Below are 18115 nucleotides of genomic sequence, written 5' to 3' on the forward strand. Positions count from 1 at the left end.
ATGCATTATATGTTTTTTTTTTTTACATTTTCCCTTAAATTTTCAGCTATTATTGCTGCCGCATGAGACAGTTTCCTCTTAAAGAAAACCACAACGAGCCCACGAGGGGAGGGGAGGGTTACACCAGCACACCCTGAACGTGTCAAAACATGAAAGTGTTCGAAGAAAAAATGAAAACGGAAGTTAGCTGTCTGAGTAGGTTACTACAATATAGGGTGTGCGAGGGATTGACAGTGCCAGTAAACGCCACGTCTCCCGAGCCATGCGGTTATTCGCATGCTTAAACGTTTCCCTTTTAACTGGGAATAAAAACAAACCTACATACAATTACAAATATTATTTTAGTGTGTCTTGAACTTTGCACTAGGCCAGTGGTTCCCAACCACGTTCCTGGAGGTCCCCCAACACTGCACATTTTGTATCCCTCCTTTGTTTGAGACACCAAATTCAGATCTTCGAGTCTCTACTAATGAGCTGATGATCTGAATCAGGTGTGTTTGAACAGGGAGACATCTCAAATGTGCAGTGTTGGGGGGCCTCCAGGACCAGGATTGGGAACCACTGCACTAGGCTACTACTCTTGAACTTCCAGTTACTAGTCAGGACAGTTAAAAAAAATAATTAAAAAGTAAATTTTTGTGTACCAATTAAGCATATATTAAAATTGCATTCTGCTGATCACAAATAAAAAGTATGTAATGAAATATTCCAGATAGGAATAACATTTTATAAATCAAATATTGAAAAATCCATAGGCCTATTGATACAACTATTCTGAATACTATGGAGTGTCTATGGTGTTTATGGCCCTGTCTGCCTTATCTACAGACATGTTCATCTGTAAGGTCAACAATCTGACCATACTGCTGTTTCACTTTAACTTGCAGAAATAATTCATATGACGAAAGATATTTAAAGAAAAAAGCTTTATTGACATCCATCATCTGATATTCTGAGCACTATAACTCCTGACAAATGTAAAAACATCCTGTCTCTGCAAGTTGTCTGTAAATTTTCGTACTACTAAACAATTATACTCTAGTTGGCTACCTTTTAGTTACAATAAATCAACAGCCAACCATCAGCCAAGGAGAGATGCTTGTGCTGCTATTTTAAAGAGCATGTCCTGATCCAGATACAGTATGCTTGCTGTGCTTGCTGAGTGGGCTACAAGGTGATGATAGAGGCAATCCATATCAGTTGTTTCTCACATAGTACTTTCACACCTGAGACAGAGAGAGTTTCCATGTCATAATCCATTTTCCTCTGCCACATGGCCGAGTATAACCTTTCAGTAATACGCAGTGAATGAGTGACCAAGTCTTGCTGAATAGGTTGATTCAAGTGCCAGTGGCTAAATAACATGAAATGCAGGCCGCTGACACAGTATCCAGTTTAAAAACAAGGACATCAGGTCATCAAAAGAATTCAGAGTAGGCCAACATGATAGCAGGAACTGCGCGGTAAGTTAACTGGCTTCAACACTTTGGAGATAGAATACAGATTGAAAATATTTTGCCTGTGCTTGACCTGTGAATATATTAGGTCAATACAGGCTGAAAGTGCAATTTCCAATTTATATATATATATATTAATGTCTTTTTAGTTATTCATTGTACAGCACTTTGGTCAGTTTGCACTGTGTGTAAATGTGCTTTATAAATTAAAATTACTTAAGTTTTTCACACGTATAGACAATGCACAATAAAAACATCTTTGGAATTAGTTTATTCTCAGTTACGTATGCTTTATGGAGCTATTCCAGTAATGTCTTTTTTATTCCTCTAGAAGACAGAATCTCTTGACCAAGTCACATTTCAATCCAAAATAAATAAATAGCCTATAAATATGCATAAAAAAAAAAAAAAAACCATAAAAAAAATAATAATTATTATTATAAAAAACAACAACACAATGCAACAAATACAATCATTTTTTTTTTGCAATGTAAGTAGGCCTACATCACATTACAGTTATGCAAAAATATGATAAACTTATAAATAAAATCTATTATTTAATCAACATGTATTTTTGTATTTCTTTTTTTTTATTTTGGGGTTAAATGTGACATTTATTGCATATTCTTGGCTAAAACACGCTCGTCCTGAAGTCTTTAATCGGTGTTTCCTGACATTTTCCGTGTTTTTGCCCATTTCCATCTCGCAGTCTGTATACCCAGAATTGGCTTTACCTCTTCTTTCCGAGTTGGCATCTTTTTCCTGTTCAAAGACTTTTCTCACGAGCCTGTTATTTCTCAAGGCAGCCGCGGAATCTCCTTCATTCTTCCACATGTGATGCGCGGACAGGAGCGGGAGCCGCGCCACCGATCTCTCTAGATTCGCTCTTCCTCTTTAGACCGTGCGGTCGGAGAAAAGAAAGGATGTGTCTTGTCTCAGTCACACCAAAAAGAGGAAGCCGTCAATGACGCAATGAAGCTCTTTGGCTGACGTAGAAGGAATCCCTCCCCCGTGCGCTGTCATATGGGGAAGCCCAGCCTAATACAGCAGAAGAGCCTTTTGCTAAATGACGCGTCAGTTTTCCATTACGGTGTCTGTTTACACCGTGCCATAAGCCGGATCACGAGCTTAATTACCTTTGGGTTCAACCTTTTAGGAGCTGATGTATAAGGTAAACGAGCACCGAGGGACAGTAACAGTTCAGTCATCTTACAGCTGCTGAGTTGTTGGCATATTGGCTAGCTTGAGCTGAACTTGTCACGAGGGGCGGGATAGGAAAAAGACGACGAGGAAGTGGTCACAAGAGAAAAACACTGCGCTGACACGCAGAAAGCGATCAAATCGGAACAGGTGTTACTAGAAAAAAAATGTTTATATATATATAGGCTATATATATATATATATACATATATATATATATCACATATATTATATATAATACATATATATACATATACATATATATATATATATATATATATATATATATATATATATATATATATATATATATATATATATATATACATATATATATATATATATATATATATATATATATATATATATATATACATATATATATTTCAAATGAGTTAGAAAAGAACATTTCAGAACCCAACAGGACTTGAAATAATAGTCGTTTAGTCTGAGTTACTATATGGATTCCACATAGTCTGTCAAGTCTTAAACATACAAGGCCATTTTGCTTTAAAGGAGTACACATTCTCATTTTACACATAAAGAAATAACCAACAATTTTGAAAAATATCATTACAATTATACAAACGCCCACAATGACACTACTGGTCATGTGATCTCAAACTGGCAGTCACCTTGACCTGTGTTCTGTAAAATTAGACAGCTATTTCTAGGCCACTGAAAAAGTGGCTATGCAAGTGGACATCTTAAACACCCACAATCACTGTGTACTTGTCTAAGATTTAATTTCAAAACCATGGGATTGGTCCTTCCTACCGACTTCCCCTGTTCTGGCAAGAGTTTCCATTAGATGTTGGAACACAGCTGTGGGGATTTGCACGCATTGAGACAAGAACATCAGTGAAGTCAGGTGCTGATGTTGGGTCTGGGCCTGGCTTGCTATCTGCATTCCATTTCATCCCAAAGATGTTCAGTGGGATTTAGGTCTGGCCTTTGTGGAAGCCAGTCAAACTCTTCTGCACGAGACTTTCTTTAGGTTTATTTTTTTTTAATGGTCATGTGTATGTTTTTATGAGTTATTTTTATTTTCTCTGTTGTAAAAAGATAAAAAGATTAAATAATTTTTATTTAAAGAAATCAATATTTTATTCGGCAAGGATTATAATGATCACAAGTGACAGTAGAGACATTTACACTGTTTTTACTGTTGTAAATTTTTTTTTAAAATAAATCTCAAATAAATGCTGTTCTTTTGAAGTTGAAAAAGAAATGTATTATTGTTTCCACAAAAATAATAAGCAGCACAACTTTTTAACACTGATAATAATATGAAATATTTCTTGAGTAGCAAATCAGCATATTAGAATGATTTCTGAAGAATCATCTGACTCCGGAAAATGACTGCTGACAAATTCAGAATTGACAAGAATCAATTACATTTTTAATATATCGAAATGGAAAACAACTATTTTTAATCGTAATAATACTTTACAATATTTTTATTCTATATATATATATATATATATATATATATATATATACATATATATATATATATATATATATATATATATATATATATATATATATATATATATATATATATATATATATATAAATGCAGTCTTGAATTTTATTTGTGTCTAACAGAGAGACAGGCCCTAGGCTCATTTTACTATTGCTTTCAATCACATATATATTATTGGACATTATGCACTACCTTATGAAGACAGAACGGGGTTGAAATGTTGTTAGTTTATTATTAAAATAGAGTTTGAGAGCATTGTGGCGGTGTGCTGTCCTTTCGAACATTTTTTGAAGGCCTTCTTTGATCTTTTGATCATGCACCAGCTATGAAGTGTTTTTGGATGTGCACATACCATTTTGTTATGCACTATGGAACATCATGCACTGGTCATTTTACCATACAGCACGTATACAGTACATACCAGATTGCTGGGTTCAGAGTCAGGCACCTGTTGTTAAATCAAAGTGATTTACGTACAGCTGTTCGCTTTCAAGACCGAGTTAGCTCCCCCTGTCTGTTCGTCAGTAACTGCATCATGTGGCTCTCCACATTGCAACATGCCCAGAGAGCCTTGAACACAGCCTGGCTCTTGAATCAAATCAAGTGCATATCATCCCCCCGAATAGCCAGTTTGTTGTCTTGATTGAACCGTAGCTTAGCACGCTGATTATATAATGATATGCAAATGTGCTAAGATAAGGTCCGTTGACTTTGGCTGGATCTTGTACTTGACCTTGAGGAGATATTGACCACAACATGCTTCAAAGTGCTGCAAAGATGCATATTTTGTAGGCCAACCTAGAAGTTAACATCACCATGGTTTCATCAGCACAAACCCAACAGGAATATCTCCATTAGCTTTTGGTTTATTGCAGATAATAGGCTCAGTGACCAACAAAAGTTTAAGATTCTTACACATTTTTTTCATCATGATAATCTTCACACATGAATAATTGAACTGTTTCGATCTTAATTTAAAAGCATTTTCCCTTAAAGTTTTAGTTAGAATAGTTTGCAAGAGCATGATAATAAACACAACGAGACTGTGAAAGAGGAGTAGTAAGTTGAATTTACCTGTTCGACATAATGATTTATAATGTCCCCCATAACCTCTGTAGTTCCTTTTAGCTACTTGCTTAACCTTTTTGGAAGTGAACATGAGTGCTAAAATGCTAACTCATTTCTGGGATTTGACCTACAAAAATATGTTAACCCTGCATTAATTTTCTCTATAGTCTTAACTTCTATATAGAAGTATTCAGGATATTCTTCAAAAATGCACCCTGAACTGGACCAGCATTATTGTATTGGAATCCCAGAGACTCTAGTGCAGTGCTTCCTAGAGTTCAGGCATTCCTCCCGCAGGCTTAAGTCACCATTCACCTTATCCAGTTCCACTCCTGGCACACCAGTAAATAGATAGCTGGCCATATTTAAATATAGACTACATGCAGCAGTGAGTTAGTGGACCACAAGATACTGAGTCTCAGCTGTGTAGTCTGCCGTGAATCCAACTGTGAATTCCTGTTTTGGCTGAAGACACTATCATTGCCCATGAGGTACAAAGATGACATAAGAAATGCCGAGATGTTTGGGTAGGGGGAAGGTGGCAGAGTGGACAGATTCTTTAAAACATTCCCAAGTTTTATTTGAGATAGCCCACATTTAGAAGAAAAATTATGTTTTATGAAAGTTAAGACATTTTATAAAAGTCATAATGAAATATCCAGGTTCCCAGAACCGTTGCCTGATCACCGACAACGATGAGACGGCCTACAGAGAGGAGGTGAGCACCCTGACTAAATGGTGTCAGGAGAGCCACCTCTCACTCAACATTGACAAGACCAAGGAGCTGGTGGTGGATTTCAGGAGACAGAGCAGAGAACACACACCCATCACCATCGACAAGACACCTGTGGAGCTGGTAAACAGCTTTAAGTTCCTCAGCCTTAACATCAGTGAGGATCTCACCTGGTCTACACACACTGATGCAGTGCTGAAGAAAGCACATCAATGCCTCTTCTTCCCGAGACGACTGAGGAAGTTTGGAATGAGCCCCAGCATCCTCAGAACATTCTACACCTGCACTATAGAAAGCATCCTGACGGGTTGCATCACTGCCTGGTTTGGAAACAGCACCGCTGGCAACCGCAAAGCTCTGAAAAGGGTCGTGCGAACTGCCAGCCACATTGTTGGAGGTGAGCTTCCCTCCCTCCAGGACATCTACACCAGGCGGTGTATAAGGAAATCCCGGAGGATCATCAGTGACTCCAGCCACCCGTCCCACAGACTGATCTCTCTGCTGCCCTCGGGAAGACGTCTCCACAGCATCCGATCCCGCACAAGTCGACTGAGGGATAGCTTTTCCCCCCAGGCTATCAGACTAATGAACGGTCAAAACTAATACACCCTACAGCACCCTACAGCATACTCCCACAATATGGTATGGCACACACTGCACTTTAACTTCAACTTCAACATACACACTGCACTTAATACAGTAATCTACCTGCTACCACTGGATACCATCCAATGCACATCCATGACATTTTCTGCATCCAGTTCATGTACAATCTGTTGCATCTTAGCATATTTTTATGCATATATATGTCTACATAATGTAGAATGTGTACATAATGTGTAGTGTATAATGTGTAGTGCTAACTGGTACATATTGCGTATAATGTGTAGTGCTAACTGTAAGTATGTCTAATAGTACACAGTGTGTACTGACTATATGTATGTGCATATTGCATATTTTCATCTGTTGAAGTCTGTATGGTTATATGTAAATTGTTTCTGAGAATTTCACTCACCAATAAACATAAGCCTATGTGATTTTACAATAAAATTATAGTGACTTGACTTGACCCGTTGTATCTATTGGGGAAATATTTTTTTTGCACTTTTTAAGGCTTTTATAATTTCACATTTAGCTACTTTTATAGGACTCATAATAAAGCCATTATAGATCTCATACGCCCTCTGCAGGTGACTTAAATGCAATAAGTTTACTAAAAGACATTGTTTGGATTATTGATGCAGATTGTAGTGCTGTGATATTTGGTCTGTCATCAAGTAAAGCACAGCTCATAGATGCACAAACTAAATACTCACTCACACAGCTCTAAAATGAGATGGTCTTTCCAAAGCCTTTGACACTTGATTCATGTGGACATTTAGCACATGGTTTAGCAGCGTTGGTGTGAATTGATATCCATATTAGAACCCCTGACATGCCCTTGACAAAACCCTAGCACCTAGAAAAAGCTACTGGCTGAAACCAAACTACACCCGGAAATAGAAAAATAACTTCTATGGCCAACCATGGTGCTTGACAAAACTCAATAGGCTTCAATATTAAATAAAACAGTATATGCATTAGTAGCTATACACAACCATTTTAAATTTGTGATAAAACATTTATTTATTTGGAAAGAAACTAATACATTCATTCAGCAATGAATTTATTTATAAAGACACATTGACGTTCTATTCATCAGAGAATCCTAACAAAAAAATAAAAATATTAAGCAGCACAACTGTTTTCAGCATTGTTAATAATAAGAAATGTTTCTTGGGCAGTAAATCAGCATATTAGAATGATTTCTGAAGGATCAAGTAACACTGAAGCCTGGAGTATTGGATGCTAAAAATTTAGCTTTGCATAACAGGAACAAATTACATTTTAAAACATATTAAAATAGAAAGACAGTTATTTTAAATTGCAGTTAATAATATTACTGTTCCAGTATTCTTAATCAAATAAATGTAGCCTTGGTAAACATAAAAATATTAATGTACTTTCTCAATATTACACCCATGTTAATTAATTATCCATTTATATGTGGATGACCACTTCACATCACTATGTATACTTTGTTGGGATAGTGCTAACAGTCAAGAGCTTGGCTCTTAGTTAGGTAGTTGTACAACTGGCTAAATTTCCCATAAACACCGGTTTATTTTGCTGTGTTCAATCTCTGCTCGGGACAGCACAGGTCAGGTGTCTCAGCTGTGTGAAGCTGTGGGAGATGAACCAGTCCTCAAGTTACTTGACTACTGGTGCTAATACTCCCCTAGCGGCACTTCAGCATGCGTCTGAGTGAAAGATAAGAGCTGGAAACTGTATAACATCATAAACAGAATCTTATTTAGCATACCGTCACATGATTTCACAGTGTGAATGCACACACACACACACACACACACACACACACACACACACACACACACACACACACACACACACACACACACACACACAGAGCAAATATATATAGAAGCATTTTAGTTATGAGGAACTTTCCATATCCACTGCCAAATGTTTTGAATAATTTTATGTCTGCCATTTCTGAAATTACACCTCAAAGACTTCACTTTTCTCCCTGCCTATTTACATTTATATTATATAGTAATGAACCATCCTTTAAAGGTAAAGCTGATGAACATTTTCTATCAATTACTAATGCTAATTTCACTGTAAAATTGTATTAATTTCTTTTTCTGTAGAACACAAAATTAAAAGTTTAGTTGATTGTCCCTGGCTCTTCCATACAATATTATTATGAAAAAATAATTATAGTATTAGATCTGTCGGCGTCATTCTTTACAATAAGTTTTGTAACTGGATGATTGAATTGACCCACTAGAGGGCAGTCTCTGATCATGTGTATGAAATTCACTCGGCAATCCTCTTTGTTCAAGTTAAAATTTCTGTCTAGTACTGATTCTGTTTTATCATATCCATGACTTTATATCTCTTTGTATCTTTGTTTACTTTTTTTAACGTTCCTTACAAACCAGTCTTATATTCAACATGCTTTACGTTACTCTTAGACATTACAGTCACTATGATTGCTCCTATAAAGAACATAGATCAACTGTTTCCCTTTATTGAAATGTGGAAATTTGCAAAGCCTCTCAACACAATTGCTCATTGTTGAAGAGGAGAAGGCCTGTGTGCAATTTCCTAAATATGTCACAACTTTAAAGAGATCTTTAAGTTTAACATTTGAATAATATTTGGCATCTTCTGTGTGATTTCAGTCCAAGACTTCTTGATTCCCGCTGTGCCTGTTTTCCGTCTCTCACACAAACAGCATTGTCTCTCTGTGCCTATGGCCTCGGAAAGACCTCTTTTGATTGTGCTCACACTTACATTCTCTGGGCTGGTAAACTACCCACTCTCTCAAACGTGTGTAACGGTTGTCCAATGGTGTGAGATTTCATTCTGATCTTTCACTTTCCATTATGACTTGAGTGATGTCTCAATGACAAGACTTCCATCTATAAAAAATTGTGAATAAATATCTCTACTTAAAGTCACCATAAATCAAAACTGACATTTTTTATTTGTTCATGGAGTATTGCAGTGCTTATTATCAAAGATTTATCAGTGCTCCTCATTTTTTTATTTATTTTTTTATAAATGTGCCCTCATAATCTTTAATCAAAAACATTAACTTCTCTGCCTTGTAACAAAATCCCTCCCCTCTTGAAACCAGTCACCATCTCAGGAATTGACAAACAGGAATTATTCGATCAATTCCCGATGAATAAAATCAAGTACATACATGCCTACATTTTTTACTTTCGAGAAGCTGTTTCACCCACATACCCTGTATATATCACAACAGGGAAAAAAAGACAAAAAAATAAATCACAATTTGTTTCATGCCAACATTTAACACTGGTGTACCATGCACCTTTTTCAGTTCCTTTGTACCTTTTCTTATTAGTGGTGGTACTTTCCAACATGAATGCGCTCTTACTTTACAAAGTGATCAGCCTTACAATACCTAAATTAAAAAATCTTGCATGAAAGAAGGGGCATGAGTCATTTATATGGGCCAGGATATCATTCTGACTCTTTGGAGGGCTTTTTTGATGAAAAACACCATAGCACTAAAAATGACTCACAACACCTTTAGTGCGTAGCAATGATCTGCAGACCAACCACAACACTCTAGCAATGTGGAAAATACTTACATCATTCACATTTTTTTTAGTCTAGTTTATTTTTAAATTTGACATGAGATAATACCTTTGAAACTTTAAACAAAATGCATGCATATGTGTTTTTGTTAAGTATCATATTTGATACATTCATTTTTTAGAACTCATATAGTATGATATGGGAAAATATGGAGTTTATACTTGTTTTATTCAGAGTCCCAAACTGAGCTAACAGCATATTAATAAGTATACAAAGTATAAATTTGTACAGCAGGATTTTCAGAGCTTTAATTACATTGACAATTCATAGGCCTCAAATATGATACAATAGGCTTTATAGGGTTAACTTTTAATATAGGACACTTGGTGTCACTATGGACTTCCAAATGAGGGGAGGCAGTAAAGGGTGGGGGTGCATGTTGTTTGCATTCCCAGAGCTGAACAGGAAAACAGTCAGGAAGAAGAGCAGAGGCTCAATCTAAGGGCTCAGCCAGGAAAAGGAGAGATGGCAAGTGCTAATAGAGACACTGCCTCAGCCAACACCTCCACCACTGCATCTGATTCCACTCCAAAGCCAGGAACAACACCATCTATGACTCATCCATGTAGATTCAAGCAGTGTTTTTAATTCCTCTTTGTTTGTTTTTCTTGCATTGTCCAACAATCACATGTTGCTGCTCCAAGCTACAGCTCACAGTAATTCTGTCTCAGAGTTTCCTTTATTCACTCACGGTTGCTGTCGCCAAGTGGATTTTAATAGTGGAAGAAGAAATGAGGAATGGGGAACTTGTTTAACCTCTTTGTGTTTCATGAGTGCTTTTATTTTTATGTATAATTAGTCACACTTAATGAAAAAATGTTTCAGCCTTATATGCACTCAAAAACACTCCCCCAGGCATCAAGACATCAGATGTCTTGAAATTAAACATGTCCTGCTCATTCTGATGTAACTAACCAATAAAGAGGTGACAAACCGCTCCATGTCTAAATCAGACATGCTGCAGAGATCATGTAGATCTTTATGCAAACGGAAAAACATGTGGCAGCCAATAAGAAACCACAGAACTTCCTTTTTGCTCCAGAGAACCCAACGCCTACGTGGTTCCAGTGCGACGGCTGCCATTTGTCGTCATTATATCTTTTTAAAGTCACCATCATCTTTCATGTTTTTCATATTTCACGTTTTGACTAATAACATTATGTCATTAATACATCACCAATGGCACGAACGGGGATTTTTAGAGATGTTTTACTTCTCTGTCAATTAGAAGGGAACGTATTTGATGTTGTCTAATGTCTAATTTCTGATATTAGTAAACATCTATTTTACCTTATATGACCTTAGGCTCTTGCTATTTATAAATATCCTGACCTCAGAAGTCATTTACGCATATTTGTCTCTTTTTAATCGATGTATGACCCACTGGTGCATGAAACGGCAACCATGGTGGAACCCCTTTTGGCATTATGAGCTAGTGAGATTTTTAATTTTTTTTGTAAGAACTCTCTTATGCTCATCCAGGCTGCATTTATTTGATCAAAAATTCAGTAAAAACAATAATACTGTTAACTATTAGTCAAATTTAAAATAACTTGTTTTCTTTTTTAATATACTTTAAAATGTAATTTAATCCTGTGCTGGTAAAGCTGAATTTTCAGCTTCATTACTCCAGTCTTCAGTGTCACATGATCCTTCAGAAATCATTCTAATATGCTGATTTAGTGCTCAAGCCTTATTTCTTATTATTATAAATGCTGAATACAGTTTATATTGTAGAAACTGTTTCTCAGGATTCTTTGATGAATAAAAGGTTCAAAAACAGCCAGTTCAAAAACCATCATTTGTAATATTATAAATGTCTTTACTGTCACATTTGAAGTCCCTGTTGAATAAAATTAATTAATTTCTTTAAAAAAAAAAATCTTACTGCCCCCAAACATTTTTAGCATAGAGCTCCAAACTCTTGCCTCTCTGTCACGTATATCACTGTTAGATGTTTGTTGATTAGTCCAAAGAAGTTTTTATACTAGTCCTCCGTAGTCCACTACACTGAAACTCTCTAAATAACAGAAGTCCAAAAAGCTTTGGTCCATTATTCTATGTAGTAATCCTGAACATAAACATTCAAAATGCAGTCCACAAACATTTAAAGTATTTTGTATAACAATTTCTGATTTCTCTTATGTTTCTGATTGGCTGACTGAAGCCTCTGATCATTAAGATTGGCTGACAGTGATCAGTCAGAGAGAGAGAGCAATGTGATTAGAGGCAGCTGGTATGGATGACCTACTTCATCTGGAATTTACACTGGGAAACATGCGGGAATAACGTACAGTATCTCCATGCTCTCTTCCTCTTGGTCTTGGAAGGTGAGGATATCTTGGCCTCTTGGAAAACCCTGATGAATCAACATCCTGACCTAATGAACATGCTCACCAGTGTTACAGAATGGACCTGCAAAGCCAAGCTGTTCAAACACACAGACACAACAACAACAACAACATTCAGTTAGTGAGACCTGGCTGGACAACATGTTCCTCTTGTACAAATATGTTATACTATCCATTCTTAAGTGTTACAGTGTGCCTTGGTTTTAGCAAAGACATTTTCGTTTAGTGTTGAGATGGAAAGCTTTTACTTCTAATGCGCTTGCTCATTTCTTTTAACAGCCAAGCAGAGACACGACCATGCACCCTACACAAACAGACGTGCACACATACACAATCTTCCCTCTGATCTCAATGGGGCGATATGTATCTTTGATCTCTCTGAGAGAAAAATAGAAAAGACACAATGGAGGCACGAAAATAAACCCTGCTCATGCTCAAATGATACCAGTATGAGAATTATATAATGACTTTTGAGGCCTTTCTATAGTATTTCATTTCAGTGTGCAATCAGTCAGGGTTCATCTTGTGCAACTCTTTTTGCATGTTTTTGACCCATCTTGCACTTGGCTAACTGTCTACTAACTTAAAGGCTTTTTAAATAAAAATAAAATAAAGTTTTTGCAAGCAATTTGTGGTATATAAATGTATAATAGAGTCATAAATAATGACAATAGCACGTTTTGTACATACACCAATAATACACCATTATTGAAAAAAAAAGTGCTCAAGCGGTTCAGTGTTGCTATATAGTTACTTAGGCAAACGGAACATGTGTATTTAATAGCACATTTCCAGTAACTCGCGATTCACATTTTCATGGTTACTGAAATCATCTTAATTGGTAATTTTTCCAGACCATGACAGTCGCTAGTAAAGGAGTTTGGCTGTTTTGCAGAATTAGAAATAGCATACTAGCGTACTACTCGTACAGTTTCTGTCAAAAGTAGTATTTTAGTAATATAGTGTGCTATATTACCAGAAAGAAGTAATACGCTTGTCCCATTCCAAATTGGTGCCATCAGCCTTGTCAAAATGACCCCAAAAACTTCAGTTTACACTAAAATAATTCTAACAACTAAATTTGCAGCTCCTTTTAGTTTGCAAATTGACCTCTAGCTCCAAAAGAAAAACATCAGCAAAATGTACTTTTGTGCATTCAGTGAGGAAACGTTTAGTCATTTTTTAAAAATGAACTTACTTATCAGTGCTGGTTATGGTAAATAGCCTCACCAGCTTCCTGCAACAACCTGCTTTCTCTTCCTGCCATTTCTTTTGGGACTTTTTATAAAAAACTTCAGGAATTGTAGCAAAATTCCCTTTTACATTCTATGTAACCCAAGTATTGATACACATTTTTTCCACATAATAGGCCAGATAATTATTATATAACTTCTGGTCAGATGGATTTCCTGTCTCAAAGTCTGTCATGGAAATAGACCTTGAAAGTGCCCTGGGAATCAATATAATCTTTTAACCAGGTTCACACCGATTTTCCAGCAACAGACAAACATTAGTCGCAAGATGAGAGGAAAAACAGTCGTAATGGCAGGCAGATGGTGTCCACTTGAGAACTGACATCTATTCTGATAACCACTATCAGAGGTTCTGTCATCATAAAACCGCTGAAAATGAGGAACTACCTCTGTGGCTGAAATACAGGATGGAGTGTAAGTTAGATAGTCTTCTGTTTAAATGCCCCACAATGGCCTCCATATCCTGGTTTAAGATATTTCAACTGCACACACACACAGAATGCTAATAAGTGTATTGGCTCACAACCGCAGGGTTTAATATGAATTGAAGAGATTCCCATTTTGTTAGCTGGTTGCTTTTAACTTACTCCATTGAGTTCAGCTGAATCGCAGCTGTCTACACTACTCCAGTTCTTAATCTCTGCTATCAGCAGACACGTTATAGTCTGACTGACCCTTTTCTTTCACTTTTCCATGAGGAAAGAAAAGCTGGAGGGGGGAGGGAAGGAGTAACGTTCATTAACGAACATTAACGCACCTGTTACAGCTGGTACAGTCACTGAAATGCATGTGTACTGTATATGTGGGGAACTGAATAATAGTTTGCAAAGTGTATGAGAACTATTATCAGCCATGAAATAATTCACCTAAAATTTCTAAATCACCACATCATTATCCATTAGTCAACAAAAACACAGGGATTCTTTATTGGCACAAAAAAACAAAGCCACACAGATGCTTGTTTTGAATGTGTGCACTTGAGGCCATTATTTACTCACCTGCCATGGCAGGCAACGTCATATTAAACCCTGTAAACAGAGGGAATATTGTCTCAACTAGGCAATAAGCTGGAAGTACTACCTCCACTGTGCGTGTATGGAAATAGTGAGTCGGTGCAGAACTTGGATAGTAGTTAGGAAAGTGCTTTTTGTTGTTACTGAGTCTGTCAAGCATGACAGAGGCCTTCAACACTTCCTTTACAGATTAATAAACTCAATGCATTTCACAGACATACACACACTCACTTTTGCAGACTGATATTGCTTTATATTTATACTTATAATGTTCAATTTATACTGATAATGTTTCATTCACTATTATAGTTAGCAATTACATTTTTATATATTTTAAATAAAATGCACATGATGCTTGCCTTTGCCAAACTGGCCCCAATGATATAAGTGTTGATTATTTTCTTTATCTTTGTAAATTCACCTTTTTTACAGTGTATTTAACTTAATTAAATTAGATTTAATTTCACTATTGATCTTAACACAACATATTTAACTAAAGGATCAACGCAGCTTAACTCAAGTAAACTAAATAAAAATTCCCACGACATTGCTGGTAATTATTGTGGTAGAAAAATAATCAAGTGATGTATTAACACGTCTGGTTTCATTCAGGGAACTTTTCAGGTGGAACAGAGATTTTACTTTGATTTCAATCTCGAAACATGTAAATAATGTCCTGTGAATCCCCTTCAAATGGGACTAAAAGATAACACAAAACTTTTTTTTCTCTGGAAAGAGTTGTACACTCTTTTTTTACCAGGCAGAATTGCATTGTGATGCATTTCCTGAGCAATCTCTCTACCACATCCTGTCTGCACATGTGACTTGAGTATCTCTCTCACACACATGCTCACTCTCTGTGATCATGCCAAGATGCCAAATACAATCCATTTAACTTCTTTAGCAACGTGCACCAAAATACACTTATGGATTGCTACAATATTCTTTTGCATATACTGTCAGCAAAAAAGATTTTATGATTGTCACTGTTTCTTTATTAATATTTAACATTATTCATAAAACACTGACATTCTATATATATATATATATATACATACAGTAACTAATAAGATTATTTATGCTATTCCATATATACATACATATATACAATATATACATATATATAGATATATAATATATATATACATATAATTAATATATATAATATATATATATATATATATTTAGATATATATATATATAGATATGCAGAGCATGGACCAGTTCTGATGTCAGTCATGCGATTAGAGGTTTGGAGGGACGTTGCTACACATTGCTACGTATCTGCAGCCTAAACCCTTAGGACACTTACTCCGAACCAAGAAGCTCTAAAATAGATTTTAACGAGACACTCACACCTCATTCACTTCCTGTCATAACGGACACTAAACCAACATCTCACACTGATCATGGGTCAGTTTTGCTTATGCCTACTTAAGCTTGACTCTCAGATGGGTGGGTAAAGGCTAGCGGAAGCACCAAGATCCGTTGCACAGTGAAAAATAACTTGTTACATTCAAACTCACATAAGTGAGAAGTTGCTAAGACTACAAAATAGTAATGGCAAAACATGGCTGCATACATAGTGATGTTGGCAAACAGAACCATTCTCATTTCTAATAGCAGTTTTATGCTTTAAAAATCAGGGCCAATAGTTGTGTTCCTTTTCCAAATACATCTGTCATCAGTTAAACATTCTTAATGAATGTAAAGTCTATATATTATGTGGTTTAAGTACAAACTATTTCAAAATATTCCAGTGACATACTAAGTTATTTTCACCAGAATAATATAATGCATTGAAGAAGTTCGATTCATTCTGGCCTCCTCTTCCTCAAGTTACTATATAACAAATTCTAATGAAAAGCATGCACATAGACACATGCTGTTTTGTGTGGGGTTTGGAAACACAGAATAGGATGCAGTCATGCAGTCAGAGCTCAGAAAACTGAAACATCGTCACTGGCAAAGTCTCTCGAGTTTTGCATGTCAGTTGTAACGTCAGGGGACAAAAGCCGTTGTGCATGAACTAAACTTGTTTTCTACTAAACGTTCTCATTGTTGAGTCAAATATATGTTGTTTTTACTGTTGGTGCAGGCCTAAGCCGAAATTACATTTGGTAGCCTACTGTTTACTGACTTCATTTTCCATCTTAGCAACACTCTACAAACACCGCTCTGTGGTGTAAAATAGATTTTCTGAAGATAGATTTTCTCATATAAATTGCGTATTTGTGTGCAAATACTTAAGTTTTTGTGCAAAATTGCCACAGGAATCACAACAGGTGCATATGCAAATTAGTTATAAAAAAAGGTTCGCACATAAATGGCCTTAGTAAAGGAGTCCACTCTCAAGTCTTTGAAACTGGTATTCTGGCCAACAGATATAACTATAATGTTGCTTCTTTGATGCAAATACCCCATGTGAGTTACAATCTGCTAGGCCAACGTGAATTCGAAGTATCAGTCCTTATCACAAATGGTATGGAACAAATTACATGCTTTAAACTTTTAACACTTAGATAGAGTGGACTAGATCAAACCACAGTAAACATCCACATGAGCAAAACTGCAAAAATTTCACAAGCTTAAAAAGGTCCATTGGTTATTGCCAGTAGGGTAGCAATATATAAATCATAGCTTACACAGAAGTCACTATCAAACCGAGCAGCTTTCAGTTAGTCCACACATCAAATTAATGTGACCAACTTGAAAATGAGCGAAATCTGTGTGGGGAACTTTTTCATGCATAACGATAAATATGCATATGAACACACTTGAGTGTCCCATCTCTACCAAGCTCCCATCTCTCCTGCTGTGCTTATTGCACACAACCCACTGTCAGCCTATTGTTTTGCCCAATTATTAAAAGGCCCATTCAAGGCTTTGCTTTGGAGCCCTTTGTCTGCTAACTAATTATGCATTCAGACTTTTTTTAAACAATCATCATGACATAAAATGACTTCAGCCTTCGAAATCTGCTTAAAAACCCAATTACGTCTTCAGCTGACAAGTGACACACACCCGTTTCTGTAACCAAAGACAAAACAATTGCTAATCAAGACAGGGAACTATGCAGCACTGACACCAGCGACCATCCAAATAGATTCTGACATAACGGGCACCGGCTGTGAAGGCAGACAAAAGGGAAATGACGTAAAGAGAGCAAAAGAAATTAGAAGGGGGAGTATTTTGTGACCTGGAAGGTCAAGCAGGACACTGGGGTGATGCTGCGGTTTGTGTCTTGTCAAAGCACCATGGGGGAATGTGTTTGTGTGTGCAGGCAGAGGGCAAGGGTTCAGCTCTGACCTAAAGGAAGAGAATTGAGTCTTGTGGCCTGGAATCCTGGGGTCA

This window comes from Cyprinus carpio, chromosome A23, assembly GCF_018340385.1.
Source record: "Cyprinus carpio isolate SPL01 chromosome A23, ASM1834038v1, whole genome shotgun sequence".
Classification (NCBI taxonomy): domain Eukaryota; kingdom Metazoa; phylum Chordata; class Actinopteri; order Cypriniformes; family Cyprinidae; genus Cyprinus; species Cyprinus carpio.